This window comes from Oncorhynchus mykiss, chromosome 7, assembly GCF_057628025.1.
Source record: "Oncorhynchus mykiss isolate SJ-2025 chromosome 7, ASM5762802v1, whole genome shotgun sequence".
NCBI classification, from domain to species: Eukaryota; Metazoa; Chordata; class Actinopteri; order Salmoniformes; family Salmonidae; genus Oncorhynchus; species Oncorhynchus mykiss.
This window is the reverse complement of record NC_143028.1, coordinates 85,828,686-85,844,083: the sequence shown is the minus strand read 5'-3', so window position 1 is coordinate 85,844,083 and position 15,398 is coordinate 85,828,686. Positions and strand designations below refer to the sequence as shown.

The window sequence follows — 15,398 nt, the reverse complement described above, 5'->3', positions numbered from 1 at the left end:
TCTGTCTGTCACTTTAACCACAAGCCCATACATAGTTTCCTTCCCCGAGCAGCACAGCCTGCAGTGGCAGAACATCTTAGACAGACTGACACAACGTCTCTGAATAAAAATAATCATACGAAGGGCGACCAGAGGTGTGAGGCATATTTCCACCGTTCATTCTCTGAAACAGATCCTATCTTCCGATAAATATGTGCTTACTTTCAAGAAAACATAAAAGTGTGTATAGTCATTAATGTGTCAGTATACTTTGCCAGTCAGTGTGGTTAGCAGTGTGTATATCTACCGGAAGGCACAGTGTTAGCAGTGTGTGTATCTACTTCAAGGCAGAATGTTAGCAGTGAGTCAGTATTCATTGTTCTATTATCTTGTGGTACGTTAGTATGAGGATCAGGATAGAAGCCAAGAGCTGCTGGGGTCAGCCAACCAGGGTCAGATGTTTAAAACATTCTTTACTGAGGTGGAGCTTCAGAAAGAGGAAGCTGGGGAGAGACTATGTTGGGTCCTTGAAAATCACTATATAAATACTATGTATTATAATAATTTGTATTTGTATTGTTAATAGTATTATTGTTATTGTTATTATTGTTTGGGGCGGCAGGTAGCCTAGTGGTTAGAGCGTTGGGCCAGTAACCGAACGGTTGCTGGATTGAATCCCCGAGCTGACATAGTAAAAATATGTTCCCCAGTAGGCCATCATTGTAAATAAGAATTTGTTCTTAACTGACTTGCCCCATTAAATATTTATTTATGGGTTAGGGTTAGGGTTAAGGTAGGCAAGTTGAGAACAAGGGTTAGGGTTAGGGTTAGGGTAGGCAAGTTGAGAACAAGTTCTCATTTACAATTGCGACCTGGCCAAGATAAAGCAAAGCAGTTCGACACATACAACGACACAGAGTTACACATGGAGTAAAACAAACATACAGTCAATAATACAATAGAAAAATAAGTCTATATATAGTCAGTGTATGGAGGAGGCAGAGCTAGCCAGCCAGACACTACAGAGGACGTGGGCTACTTGGCCTGGATAGTGGCAAGAAGCAACGGCCGTAGAGGGAGGTGTGCAGCAGACGCTGTAGCCTCCTTGTATGACAGGCAGAGACAGTGGGATTACTTTTTTCCCCAGAGGTGTAGGAATACACTTTTAAACAACATGTTTGTTTATAATTTCCTAAATTTGTTGGGCTATTTTAGTTAACTTGTCTAGTCAAATAGGCCTATGGTAGGCCAGCCGCTTCTCAGTCATAACCTAGAATTATATATTTTTTTAAATGTAACCTTTATTTAACTAGGCAAGTCAGTTAAGAACAAATTCTTATTTACAATGACGGCTTACGCCGGCCAAACCCAGACAACACTGGGCCAATTGTGAGCCACACTATGGGACTCCCAATCACGGACAGTTGTGATCCAGGCTGGATTCGAACCAGGGTGTCTGTAGTGATGCCTCTAGCACTGAGATGCACTGCCTTAGATCGCTGCGCCATTCGTGAAAGGCAAATAATTGATAGACTAATAAATAAATCAGTACTCACAAGAATAAATGTCTTAAATGATAGAATGAATGCATCAATCATCTAAATTAGCTGACATCTGTACAGTTTTCTTGCTGCCTTGGCAGCAGCTAATGGGGATCCCTAAAAAATACAAATACAGGATAGTTTAGATAACACACAGAAATAGTAGCCATACACACAGTAATGGCAGTGTAGTACAACACATGGAATACTTGTGCAGTAGAGGCAACAGTGGTGTGGCTGTAGAGATGTGCGAAGAATATTCTTGAGACAGGACCATGGAGAGAATATATACTATATTGTCCATTGGTGAGAACGAAAATGTGTCTTATACTTCTCCAAATACCCTGCAGTGCAACATCCCTGGCTGGAGAGCAAGTGGGGGGTTAAGGGCATTGCTCAAGGGTACAATCGCACAGTTTCGTCCAGGGCTTGAATAATTGTAGTCATGGCACCACACTCATTCATTGGTCCTGTAGTAGTCCTAGCTCTAGAGCAGTGTGTTCTGGTCCTGTAGTCATCCTAGCACTAGAGCAGTGTTTCCTGATCCTGTAGTAGTCCTAGCCCTAGAGCAGTGTATCCTGGTCCTGTAGTAGTCCTAGCCCTAGAGCAGTGTTTCCTGGTCCTGTAGTAGTCCTAGCCCTAGAGTAGTGTTTGCTGGTCCTGTAGTAGTCCTAGCCCTAGAGCAGTGTTTCCTGGTCCTGTAGTAGTCCTAGCCCTAGAGCAGTGTATCCTGGTCCTGTAGTAGTCCTAGCCTTAGAGCAGTGTATCCTGGTCCTGTAGTAGTCCTAGCCCTAGAGCATTGTTTCCTGCTCCTGTAGTAGTCCTAGCCCTAGAGTAGTGTTTGCTGGTCCTGTAGTAGTCCTAGCCCTAGAGCAGTGTTTCCTGGTCCTGTAGTAGTCCTAGCCATAGAGCAGTGTTTCCTGTTCCAGTAGTAGTCCTAGCTCTAGAGCAGTGTTTCCTGGTCCTTTAGTAGTCCTATCCCTAGAGCAGTGTTTCCTGGTCCTGTAGTAGTCCTAGCCCTAGAGTAGTGTTTCCTGGTCCTGTAGTAGTCCTAGCTCTAGAGCAGCGTTTCCTGGTCCTGTAGTAGTCCTAGGTCTAGTTCAGTGTTTCCTGGTCATGTAGTAGTCCTAGCTGTAGAGCAGTGTTTACTGGTCCTGTAGTAGTCCTAGCTGTAGAGCAGTGTTTACTGGTCCTGTAGTAGTCCTAGCCCTAGAGTAGTGTTTCCTGGTCCTGTAGTAGTCCTAGCTCTAGAACAGTGTTTCCTGTTCCTGTAGTAGTCTTAGCTCTAGAGCAGTGTTTCCTGGTCCTGTAGTAGTCCTAGGTCTAGTTCAGTGTTTTCTGATACTGTAGTAGTCCTAGCTGTAGAGCAGTGTTTCCTGGTCCTGTAGTAGTCCTAGCCCTAGAGCATTGTTTCCTGGTCCAGTAGTAGTCCTAGCCCTACAGCAGTGTTTCCTGATCCTGGTCCTGGAGTAGGTCTAGCACTAGAGCAGTGTTTCCTGATCCTGGACCTGTAGTATTCCTAGCTCTAGAGCAGTGTTTCCTGGTCCTGTAGTAGTCCTAGCTCTAGAACAGTGTTTCCTGGTCCTGTAGTAGTCCTAGCTCTAGAGCAGTGTTTCCTGATCCTGGTCCTGTAGTAGTCCTAGCTCTAGAACAGCGTTTCCTGTTCCTGTAGTAGTCCTAGCTCTAGAGCAGCGTTTCCTGGTCCTGTAGTAGTCCTAGGTCTAGTTCAGTGTTTCCTGGTGCTGTAGTAGTCCTAGCTGTAGAGCAGTGTTTCCTGGTCCTGTAGTAGTCCTAGCCCTAAAGTAGTGTTTCCTGGTACTGATCCTAGTCCTGTAGTAGTCCTAGCCCTACAGCAGTGTTTCCTGGTCCTGTAGTAGTCCTAGCTCTAGAACAGTTTTTCCTGGTCCTGTAGTACTCCTAGCCCTAGAGCAATGTTTCCTGATACTGGTCTTGTAGTAGTCCTAGCTCTAGAGCAGTGTTTCCTGGTCCTGTAGTAGTCCTAGCTCTAGAGTAGTGTTTCCTGTTACTGGTCATGTAGTAGTCCTAGCTCTAGAGCAGTGTTGCCTGATCCTGGTCCTGTAGTAGTTCTAGCTCCAGAGCAGTGTTTCCTGATCCTGGTCATGTAGTAGTCCTAGCTTTAGAGCAGTGTTTCCTGGTCCTGGTCTTGTAGTAGTCCTAGCCCTAGAGCAGTGTTTCCTGGTCCTTTAGTAGTTCTAGCCCCTGTAGAAGTCCTAGCCCTAGAGCAGTGTTTCCTGGTCCTGTAGTAGTCCTAGCTCTAGAGCAGTGTTTCCTGGTCATGTAGTAGTCCTAGCTCAAGAGCAGTGTTTCCTGGTCCTGTAGTAGTCCTAGCTCAAGAGCAGCGTTTCCTGGTCTTGTAGTAGTCCTAGCTCTAGAGCAGTGTTTCTTGGTCCTGGAGTAGTCCTAGCTCTAAAGCAGTGTTGCCTGATCCTGGTCCTGTTGTAGTCTTAGCTTTAGAGCAGTGTTTCCCGGTCCTGTAGTAGGTCTAGCCCCTGTAGTAGTCCTAGCCCTAGAGCAGTGTTTCCTGGTCTTGTAGTAGTCCTAGCTGTAGAACAGTGTTTCCTGGTCATGTAGTAGTCCTAGCTCTTGAGCAGTGTTTCCTGGTCCTGTAGTAGTCCTAGCTCTAGAGCAGTGTTTCCTGGTCATGTAGTAGTCCTAGCTCTAGAGCAGTGTTGCCTGATCCTGGTCCTGTAGTAGTCCTAGCTCCAGAGCAGTGTTTCCTTTCCTGGTCATGTAGTAGTCCTAGCTCTAGAGCAGTGTTTCCAAGTCCTGTAGTAGTCCTAGCTCTAAAGCAGTGTTTCCTGATCCAGGTCTTGTAGTAGTCCTAGCTCTAGAGCAGTGTTGCCTGATCCTTGTCCTGTAGTAGTTCTAGCTCCAGAGCAGTGTTTCCTGATCCTGGTCATGTAGTAGTCCTAGCTTTAGAGCAGTGTTTCCTGGTCCTGGTCTTGTAGTAGCCCTAGCCCTAGAGCAGTGTTTCCTGGTCCTGGTCCTGTAGTAGGTATAGCCCCTGTAATAGTCCTGGCTCTAGATCAGTGTTTCCTGGTGCTGTAGTAGTCCTAGATCTAGAGCCGTGTTTCCTGGTCCTGTAGTAGTCCTAGCTCTAGAGCTGTGTTTCCTGGTCCTGTAGTAGTCCTAGCTCTAGAGCAGTGTTTCCTGATCCTGGTCCTGTAGTAGTCCTAGCCCTAGAGCAGTGTTTCCTGATCCTGGTCCTGTAGTAGTCCTAGCTCTAGAGCAGTGTTTCTTGATCCTGGAGTAGTCCTAGCTCTAGAGCAGTGTTTCCTGATCCTGGTCCTGTAGTAGTCCTAGCACTAGAGCAGTGTTTCCTGATCCTGGTCCTGTAGTAGTCCTAGCACTAGAGCAGTGTTTCCTGATCCTGGTGCTGTAGTAGTCCTAGCTCTAGAGCCGTGTTTCCTGGTCCTGTAGTAGTCCTAGCTCTAGAGCCGTGTTTCCTGGTCATGTAGTAGTCCTAGCTCTAGAGCAGTGTTGCCTGATCCTGGTCCTGTAGTAGTCCTAGCTCCAGAGCAGTGTTTCCTTTCCTGGTCATGTAGTAGTCCTAGCTCTAGAGCAGTGTTTCCTGATCCAGGTCTTGTAGAAGTCCTAGCTCTAGAGCAGTGTTGCCTGATCCTTGTCCTGTAGTAGTCCTAGCTCTAAAGCAGTGTTGCCTGATCCTGGTCCTGTTGTAGTCTTAGCTTTAGAGCAGTGTTTCCCGGTCCTGTAGTAGGTCTAGCCCCTGTAGTAGTCCTAGCCCTAGAGCAGTGTTTCCTGGTCTTGTAGTAGTCCTAGCTGTAGAACAGTGTTTCCTGGTCATGTAGTAGTCCTAGCTCTTGAGCAGTGTTTCCTGGTCCTGTAGTAGTCCTAGCTCTAGAGCAGTGTTTCCTGGTCATGTAGTAGTCCTAGCTCTAGAGCAGTGTTGCCTGATTCTGGTCCTGTAGTAGTCCTAGGTCTAGTTCAGTGTTTCCTGGTCATGTAGTAGTCCTAGCTGTAGAGCAGTGTTTACTGGTCCTGTAGTAGTCCTAGCTGTAGAGCAGTGTTTACTGGTCCTGTAGTAGTCCTAGCCCTAGAGTAGTGTTTCCTGGTCCTGTAGTAGTCCTAGCTCTAGAACAGTGTTTCCTGTTCCTGTAGTAGTCTTAGCTCTAGAGCAGCGTTTCCTGGTCCTGTAGTAGTCCTAGGTCTAGTTCAGTGTTTCCTGATACTGTAGTAGTCCTAGCTGTAGAGCAGTGTTTCCTGGTCCTGTAGTAGTCCTAGCCCTAGAGCATTGTTTCCTGGTCATGTAGTAGTCCTAGCCCTAAAGTAGTGTTTCCTGGTCCTGATCCTAGTCCAGTAGTAGTCCTAGCCCTACAGCAGTGTTTCCTGATCCTGGTCCTGGAGTAGGTCTAGCACTAGAGCAGTGTTTCCTGATCCTGGACCTGTAGTATTCCTAGCTCTAGAGCAGTGTTTCCTGGTCCTGTAGTAGTCCTAGCTCTAGAACAGTGTTTCCTGGTCCTGTAGTAGTCCTAGCTCTAGAGCAGTGTTTCCTGATCCTGGTCCTGTAGTAGTCCTAGCTCTAGAACAGCGTTTCCTGTTCCTGTAGTAGTCCTAGCTCTAGAGCAGCGTTTCCTGGTCCTGTAGTAGTCCTAGGTCTAGTTCAGTGTTTCCTGGTGCTGTAGTAGTCCTAGCTGTAGAGCAGTGTTTCCTGGTCCTGTAGTAGTCCTAGCCCTAAAGTAATGTTTCCTGGTACTGATCCTAGTCCTGTAGTAGTCCTAGCCCTACAGCAGTGTTTCCTGGTCCTGTAGTAGTCCTAGCTCTAGAACAGTTTTTCCTGGTCCTGTTGTACTCCTAGCCCTAGAGCAATGTTTCCTGATACTGGTCTTGTAGTAGTCCTAGCTCTAGAGCAGTGTTTCCTGGTCCTGTAGTAGTCCTAGCTCTAGAGTAGTGTTTCCTGTTACTGGTCATGTAGTAGTCCTAGCTCTAGAGCAGTGTTGCCTGATCCTGGTCCTGTAGTAGTTCTAGCTCCAGAGCAGTGTTTCCTGATCCTGGTCATGTAGTAGTCCTAGCTTTAGAGCAGTGTTTCCTGGTCCTGTTCTTGTAGTAGTCCTAGCCCTGGAGCAGTGTTTCCTGGTCCTTTAGTAGTTCTAGCCCCTGTAGAAGTCCTAGCCCTAGAGCAGTGTTTCCTGGTCCTGTAGTAGTCCTAGCTCTAGAGCAGTGTTTCCTGGTCATGTAGTAGTCCTAGCTCAAGAGCAGTGTTTCCTGGTCCTGTAGTAGTCCTAGCTCAAGAGCAGCGTTTCCTGGTCTTGTAGTAGTCCTAGCTCTAGAGCAGTGTTTCTTGGTCCTGGAGTAGTCCTAGCTCTAAAGCAGTGTTGCCTGATCCTGGTCCTGTTGTAGTCTTAGCTTTAGAGCAGGGTTTCCCGGTCCTGTAGTAGGTCTAGCCCCTGTAGTAGTCCTAGCCCTAGAGCAGTGTTTCCTGGTCTTGTAGTAGTCCTAGCTGTAGAACAGTGTTTCCTGGTCATGTAGTAGTCCTAGCTCTTGAGCAGTGTTTCCTGGTCCTGTAGTAGTCCTAGCTCTAGAGCAGTGTTTCCTGGTCATGTAGTAGTCCTAGCTCTAGAGCAGTGTTGCCTGATCCTGGTCCTGTAGTAGTCCTAGCTCCAGAGCAGTGTTTCATTTCCTGGTCATGTAGTAGTCCTAGCTCTAGAGCAGTGTTTCCTGGTCCTGTAGTAGTCCTAGCTCTAGAGCAGTGTTTCCTGATCCAGGTCTTGTAGTAGTCCTAGCTCTAGAGCAGTGTTGCCTGATCCTTGTCCTGTAGTAGTTCTAGCTCCAGAGCAGTGTTTCCTGATCCTGGTCATGTAGTAGTCCTAGCTTTAGAGCAGTGTTTCCTGGTCCTGGTCTTGTAGTAGCGAAGCCCTAGAGCAGTGTTTCCTGGTCCTGGTCCTATAGTAGGTATAGCACCTGTAATAGTCCTAGCCCTAGAGCAGTGTTTCCTGGTACTTTAGTAGTCCTAGCTCTAGATCAGTGTTTCCTGGTGCTGTAGTAGTCCTAGATCTAGAGCCGTGTTTCCTGGTCCTGTAGTAGTCCTAGCTCTAGAGCTGTGTTTCCTGGTCCTGTAGTAGTCCTAGCTCTAGAGCAGTGTTTCCTGATCCTGGTCCTGTAGTAGTCCTAGCCCTAGAGCAGTGTTTCCTGATCCTGGTCCTGTAGTAGTCCTAGCTCTAGAGCAGTGTTTCTTGATCCTGGAGTAGTCCTAGCTCTAGAGCAGTGTTTCCTGATCCTGGTCCTGTGGTAGTCCTAGCACTAGAGCAGTGTTTCCTGATCCTGGTCCTGTAGTAGTCCTAGCACTAGAGCAGTGTTTCCTGATCCTGGTGCTGTAGTAGTCCTAGCTCTAGAGCCGTGTTTCCTGGTCCTGTAGTAGTCCTAGCTCTAGAGCCGTGTTTCCTGGTCATGTAGTAGTCCTAGCTCTAGAGCAGTGTTTCCTGATCCAGGTCCTGTTGTAGTCTTAGCTTTAGAGCAGTGTTTCCCGGTCCTGTAGTAGGTCTAGCCCCTGTAGTAGTCCTAGCCCTAGAGCAGTGTTTCCTGGTCTTGTAGTAGTCCTAGCTGTAGAACAGTGTTTCCTGGTCATGTAGTAGTCCTAGCTCTTGAGCAGTGTTTCCTGGTCATGTAGTAGTCCTAGCTCTAGAGCAGTGTTTCCTGGTCCTGTAGTAGTCCTAGCTCTAGAGCAGTGTTTCCTGATCCAGGTCTTGTAGTAGTCCTAGCTCTAGAGCAGTGTTGCCTGATCCTTGTCCTGTAGTAGTTCTAGCTCCAGAGCAGTGTTTCCTGATCCTGGTCATGTAGTAGTCCTAGCTTTTGAGCAGTGTTTCCTGGTCCTGTTCCTGTAGTAGTCCTAGCTCTAGAGCAGCGTTTCCTGGTCCTGTAGTAGTCCTAGGTCTAGTTCAGTGTTTCCTGGTGCTGTAGTAGTCCTAGCTGTAGAGCAGTGTTTCCTGGTCCTGTAGTAGTCCTAGCCCTAAAGTAGTGTTTCCTGGTACTGATCCTAGTCCTGTAGTAGTCCTAGCCCTACAGCAGTGTTTCCTGGTCCTGTAGTAGTCCTAGCTCTAGAACAGTTTTTCCTGGTCCTGTTGTACTCCTAGCCCTAGAGCAATGTTTCCTGATACTGGTCTTGTAGTAGTCCTAGCTCTAGAGCAGTGTTTCCTGGTCCTGTAGTAGTCCTAGCTCTAGAGCAGTGTTTCCTGATCCAGGTCTTGTAGTAGTCCTAGCTCTAGAGCAGTGTTGCCTGATCCTTGTCCTGTAGTAGTTCTAGCTCCAGAGCAGTGTTTCCTGATCCTGGTCATGTAGTAGTCCTAGCTTTAGAGCAGTGTTTCCTGGTCCTGGTCTTGTAGTAGCCCTAGCCCTAGAGCAGTGTGTCCTGGTCCTATAGTAGGTATAGCCCCTGTAATAGTCCTAGCCCTAGAGCAGTGTTTCCTGGTACTTTAGTAGTCCTAGCTCTAGATCAGTGTTTCCTGGTGCTGTAGTAGTCCTAGATCTAGAGCCGTGTTTCCTGGTCCTGTAGTAGTCCTAGCTCTAGAGCTGTGTTTCCTGGTCCTGTAGTAGTCCTTGCTCTAGAGCAGTGTTTCCTGATCCTGGTCCTGTAGTAGTCCTAGCCCTAGAGCAGTGTTTCCTGATCCTGGTCCTGTAGTAGTCCTAGCTCTAGAGCAGTGTTTCTTGATCCTGGAGTAGTCCTAGCTCTAGAGCAGTGTTTCCTGATCCTGGTCCTGTGGTAGTCCTAGCACTAGAGCAGTGTTTCCTGATCCTGGTCCTGTAGTAGTCCTAGCACTAGAGCAGTGTTTCCTGATCCTGGTGCTGTAGTAGTCCTAGCTCTAGAGCCGTGTTTCCTGGTCCTGTAGTAGTCCTAGCTCTAGAGCCGTGTTTCCTGGTCATGTAGTAGTCCTAGCTCTAGAGCAGTGTTGCCTGATCCTGGTCCTGTAGTAGTCCTAGCTCCAGAGCAGTGTTTCCTTTCCTGGTCATGTAGTAGTCAAAGCTCTAGAGCAGTGTTTCCTGGTCCTGTAGTAGTCCTAGCTCTAGAGCAGTGTTTCCTGATCCAGGTCTTGTAGTAGTCCTAGCTCTAGAGCAGTGTTGCCTGATCCTTGTCCTGTAGTAGTCCTAGCTCTAAAGCAGTGTTGCCTGATCCTGGTCCTGTTGTAGTCTTAGCTTTAGAGCAGTGTTTCCCGGTCCTGTAGTAGGTCTAGCCCCTGTAGTAGTCCTAGCCCTAGAGCAGTGTTTCCTGGTCTTGTAGTAGTCCTAGCTGTAGAACAGTGTTTCCTGGTCATGTAGTAGTCCTAGCTCTTGAGCAGTGTTTCCTGGTCATGTAGTAGTCCTAGCTCTAGAGCAGTGTTTCCTGGTCCTGTAGTAGTCCTAGCTCTAGAGCAGTGTTTCCTGATCCAGGTCTTGTAGTAGTCCTAGCTCTAGAGCAGTGTTGCCTGATCCTTGTCCTGTAGTAGTTCTAGCTCCAGAGCAGTGTTTCCTGATCCTGGTCATGTAGTAGTCCTAGCTTTTGAGCAGTGTTTCCTGGTCCTGGTCTTGTAGTAGCCCTAGCCCTAGAGCAGTGTTTCCTGGTCCTGGTCCTGTAGTAGGTATAGCCCCTGTAATAGTCCTAGCCCTAGAGCAGTGTTTCCTGGTACTTTAGTAGTCCTAGCTCTAGATCAGTGTTTCCTGGTGCTGTAGTAGTCCTAGATCTAGAGCCGTGTTTCCTGGTCCTGTAGTAGTCCTAGCTCTAGAGCCGTGTTTCCTGGTCCTGTAGTAGTCCTAGCTCTAGAGCAGTGTTTCCTGATCCTGGTCCTGTAGTAGTCCTAGCCCTAGAGCAGTGTTTCCTGATCCTGGTCCTGTAGTAGTCCTAGCTCTAGAGCAGTGTTTCTTGATCCTGTAGTAGTCCTAGCTCTAGAGCAGTGTTTCCTGATCCTGGTCCTGTAGTAGTCCTAGCACTAGAGCAGTGTTTCCTGATCCTGGTCCTGTAGTAGTCCTAGCACTAGAGCAGTGTTTCCTGGTGCTGTAGTAGTCCTAGCTCTAGAGCCGTGTTTCCTGGTCCTGTAGTAGTCCTAGCTCTAGAGCCGTGTTTCCTGGTCCTGTAGTAGTCCTAGCTCTAGAGCCGTGTTTCCTGGTCATGTAGTAGTCCTAGCTCTAGAGCAGTGTTGCCTGATCCTGGTCCTGTAGTAGTCCTAGCTCCAGAGCAGTGTTTCCTTTCCTGGTCATGTAGTAGTCCTAGCTCTAGAGCAGTGTTTCCTGGTCCTGTAGTAGTCCTAGCTCTAGAGCAGTGTTTCCTGATCCAGGTCTTGTAGTAGTCCTAGCTCTAGAGCAGTGTTGCCTGATCCTTGTCCTGTAGTAGTTCTAGCTCCAGAGCAGTGTTTCCTGATCCTGGTCATGTAGTAGTCCTAGCTTTAGAGCAGTGTTTCCTGGTCCTGGTCTTGTAGTAGCCCTAGCCCTAGAGCAGTGTTTCCTGGTCCTGGTCCTGTAGTAGGTATATCCCCTGTAATAGTCCTAGCCCTAGAGCAGTGTTTCCTGGTGCTGTAGTAGTCCTAGCTCTAGAGCCGTGTTTCATAGTCCTGTAGTAGTCCTAGCTCTAGAGCCGTGTTTCATAGTCCTGTAGTAGTCCTAGCTCTAGAGCCGTGTTTCCTGGTCCTGTAGTAGTCCTAGCCCTAGAGCAGTGTTTCCTGGTCCTGTAGTAGTCCTAGCTCCAGAGCAGTGTTTCCTGATCCTGGTCATGTAGTACTCCTAGCTCCAGAGCAGTGTTTCCTTTCCTGGTCATGTAGTAGTCAAAGCTCTAGAGCAGTGTTTCCTGGTCCTGTAGTAGTCCTAGCTCTAGAGCAGTGTTTCCTGATCCAGGTCTTGTAGTAGTCCTAGCTCTAGAGCAGTGTTGCCTGATCCTTGTCCTGTAGTAGTCCTAGCTCTAAAGCAGTGTTGCCTGATCCTGGTCCTGTTGTAGTCTTAGCTTTAGAGCAGTGTTTCCCGGTCCTGTAGTAGGTCTAGCCCCTGTAGTAGTCCTAGCCCTAGAGCAGTGTTTCCTGGTCTTGTAGTAGTCCTAGCTGTAGAACAGTGTTTCCTGGTCATGTAGTAGTCCTAGCTCTTGAGCAGTGTTTCCTGTTCCTGTAGTAGTCCTAGCTCTAGAGCAGTGTTTCCTGGTCATGTAGTAGTCCTAGCTCTAGAGCAGTGTTGCCTGATCCTGGTCCTGTAGTAGTCCTAGCTCCAGAGCAGTGTTTCCTTTCCTGGTCATGTAGTAGTCCTAGCTCTAGAGCAGTGTTTCCTGGTCCTGTAGTAGTCCTAGCTCTAGAGCAGTGTTTCCTGATCCAGGTCTTGTAGTAGTCCTAGCTCTAGAGCAGTGTTGCCTGATCCTTGTCCTGTAGTAGTTCTAGCTCCAGAGCAGTGTTTCCTGATCCTGGTCATGTAGTAGTCCTAGCTTTAGAGCAGTGTTTCCTGGTCCTGGTCTTGTAGTAGCCCTAGCCCTAGAGCAGTGTTTCCTGGTCCTGGTCCTGTAGTAGGTATAGCCCCTGTAATAGTCCTAGCCCTAGAGCAGTGTTTCCTGGTACTTTAATAGTCCTGGCTCTAGATCAGTGTTTCCTGGTGCTGTAGTAGTCCTAGATCTAGAGCCGTGTTTCCTGGTCCTGTAGTAGTCCTAGCTCTAGAGCTGTGTTTCCTGGTCCTGTAGTAGTCCTAGCTCTAGAGCAGTGTTTCCTGATCCTGGTCCTGTAGTAGTCCTAGCCCTAGAGCAGTGTTTCCTGATCCTGGTCCTGTAGTACTCCTAGCTCTAGAGCAGTGTTTCTTGATCCTGGAGTAGTCCTAGCTCTAGAGCAGTGTTTCCTGATCCTGGTCCTGTAGTAGTCCTAGCACTAGAGCAGTGTTTCCTGATCCTGGTCCTGTAGTAGTCCTAGCACTAGAGCAGTGTTTCCTGATCCTGGTGCTGTAGTAGTCCTAGCTCTAGAGCCGTGTTTCCTGGTCCTGTAGTAGTCCTAGCTCTAGAGCCGTGTTTCCTGGTCATGTAGTAGTCCTAGCTCTAGAGCAGTGTTTCCTGATCCTGGTCCTGTAGTAGTCCTAGCACTAGAGCAGTGTTTCCTGATCCTGGTGCTGTAGTAGTCCTAGCTCTAGAGCCGTGTTTCCTGGTCCTGTAGTAGTCCTAGCTCTAGAGCCGTGTTTCCTGGTCTTGTAGTAGCCCTAGCCCTAGAGCAGTGTGTCCTGGTCCTATAGTAGGTATAGCCCCTGTAATAGTCCTAGCCCTAGAGCAGTGTTTCCTGGTACTTTAGTAGTCCTAGCTCTAGATCAGTTTTTCCTGGTGCTGTAGTAGTCCTAGATCTAGAGCCGTGTTTCCTGGTCCTGTAGTAGTCCTAGCTCTAGAGCTGTGTTTCCTGGTCCTGTAGTAGTCCTAGCTCTAGAGCAGTGTTTCCTGATCCTGGTCCTGTAGTAGTCCTAGCCCTAGAGCAGTGTTTCCTGATCCTGGTCCTGTAGTAGTCCTAGCTCTAGAGCAGTGTTTCTTGATCCTGGAGTAGTCCTAGCTCTAGAGCAGTGTTTCCTGATCCTGGTCCTGTGGTAGTCCTAGCACTAGAGCAGTGTTTCCTGATCCTGGTCCTGTAGTAGTCCTAGCACTAGAGCAGTGTTTCCTGATCCTGGTGCTGTAGTAGTCCTAGCTCTAGAGCCGTGTTTCCTGGTCCTGTAGTAGTCCTAGCTCTAGAGCCGTGTTTCCTGGTCATGTAGTAGTCCTAGCTCTAGAGCAGTGTTGCCTGATCCTGGTCCTGTAGTAGTCCTAGCTCCAGAGCAGTGTTTCCTTTCCTGGTCATGTAGTAGTCAAAGCTCTAGAGCAGTGTTTCCTGGTCCTGTAGTAGTCCTAGCTCTAGAGCAGTGTTTCCTGATCCAGGTCTTGTAGTAGTCCTAGCTCTAGAGCAGTGTTGCCTGATCCTTGTCCTGTAGTAGTCCTAGCTCTAAAGCAGTGTTGCCTGATCCTGGTCCTGTTGTAGTCTTAGCTTTAGAGCAGTGTTTCCCGGTCCTGTAGTAGGTCTAGCCCCTGTAGTAGTCCTAGCCCTAGAGCAGTGTTTCCTGGTCTTGTAGTAGTCCTAGCTGTAGAACAGTGTTTCCTGGTCATGTAGTAGTCCTAGCTCTTGAGCAGTGTTTCCTGGTCATGTAGTAGTCCTAGCTCTAGAGCAGTGTTTCCTGGTCCTGTAGTAGTCCTAGCTCTAGAGCAGTGTTTCCTGATCCAGGTCTTGTAGTAGTCCTAGCTCTAGAGCAGTGTTGCCTGATCCTTGTCCTGTAGTAGTTCTAGCTCCAGAGCAGTGTTTCCTGATCCTGGTCATGTAGTAGTCCTAGCTTTTGAGCAGTGTTTCCTGGTCCTGGTCTTGTAGTAGCCCTAGCCCTAGAGCAGTGTTTCCTGGTCCTGGTCCTGTAGTAGGTATAGCCCCTGTAATAGTCCTAGCCCTAGAGCAGTGTTTCCTGGTACTTTAGTAGTCCTAGCTCTAGATCAGTGTTTCCTGGTGCTGTAGTAGTCCTAGATCTAGAGCCGTGTTTCCTGGTCCTGTAGTAGTCCTAGCTCTAGAGCCGTGTTTCCTGGTCCTGTAGTAGTCCTAGCTCTAGAGCAGTGTTTCCTGATCCTGGTCCTGTAGTAGTCCTAGCCCTAGAGCAGTGTTTCCTGATCCTGGTCCTGTAGTAGTCCTAGCTCTAGAGCAGTGTTTCTTGATCCTGTAGTAGTCCTAGCTCTAGAGCAGTGTTTCCTGATCCTGGTCCTGTAGTAGTCCTAGCACTAGAGCAGTGTTTCCTGATCCTGGTCCTGTAGTAGTCCTAGCACTAGAGCAGTGTTTCCTGGTGCTGTAGTAGTCCTAGCTCTAGAGCCGTGTTTCCTGGTCCTGTAGTAGTCCTAGCTCTAGAGCCGTGTTTCCTGGTCCTGTAGTAGTCCTAGCTCTAGAGCCGTGTTTCCTGGTCATGTAGTAGTCCTAGCTCTAGAGCAGTGTTGCCTGATCCTGGTCCTGTAGTAGTCCTAGCTCCAGAGCAGTGTTTCCTTTCCTGGTCATGTAGTAGTCCTAGCTCTAGAGCAGTGTTTCCTGGTCCTGTAGTAGTCCTAGCTCTAGAGCAGTGTTTCCTGATCCAGGTCTTGTAGTAGTCCTAGCTCTAGAGCAGTGTTGCCTGATCCTTGTCCTGTAGTAGTTCTAGCTCCAGAGCAGTGTTTCCTGATCCTGGTCATGTAGTAGTCCTAGCTTTAGAGCAGTGTTTCCTGGTCCTGGTCTTGTAGTAGCCCTAGCCCTAGAGCAGTGTTTCCTGGTCCTGGTCCTGTAGTAGGTATATCCCCTGTAATAGTCCTAGCCCTAGAGCAGTGTTTCCTGGTGCTGTAGTAGTCCTAGCTCTAGAGCCGTGTTTCATAGTCCTGTAGTAGTCCTAGCTCTAGAGCCGTGTTTCATAGTCCTGTAGTAGTCCTAGCTCTAGAGCCGTGTTTCCTGGTCCTGTAGTAGTCCTAGCCCTAGAGCAGTGTTTCCTGGTCCTGTAGTAGTCCTAGCTCCAGAGCAGTGTTTCCTGATCCTGGTCATGTAGTACTCCTAGCTCCAGAGCAGTGTTTCCTTTCCTGGTCATGTAGTAGTCAAAGCTCTAGAGCAGTGTTTCCTGGTCCTGTAGTAGTCCTAGCTCTAGAGCAGTGTTTCCTGATCCAGGTCTTGTAGTAGTCCTAGCTCTAGAGCAGTGTTGCCTGATCCTTGTCCTGTAGTAGTCCTAGCTCTAAAGCAGTGTTGCCTGATCCTGGTCCTGTTGTAGTCTTAGCTTTAGAGCAGTGTTTCCCGGTCCTGTAGTAGGTCTAGCCCCTGTAGTAGTCCTAGCCCTAGAGCAGTGTTTCCTGGTCTTGTAGTAGTCCTAGCTGTAGAACAGTGTTTCCTGGTCATGTAGTAGTCCTAGCTCTTGAGCAGT

At 48.3% G+C, this 15,398-nt stretch overlaps 1 protein-coding gene across 4 annotated transcripts in view; it reads left to right on the top strand.

The window, feature by feature from the left end:
- Positions 1–15,398, top strand: part of pparg (peroxisome proliferator-activated receptor gamma) — a 134,504-nt gene that overhangs the window by 44,762 nt on the left and 74,344 nt on the right. The gene's annotated exons all lie outside the window — the stretch shown is intronic.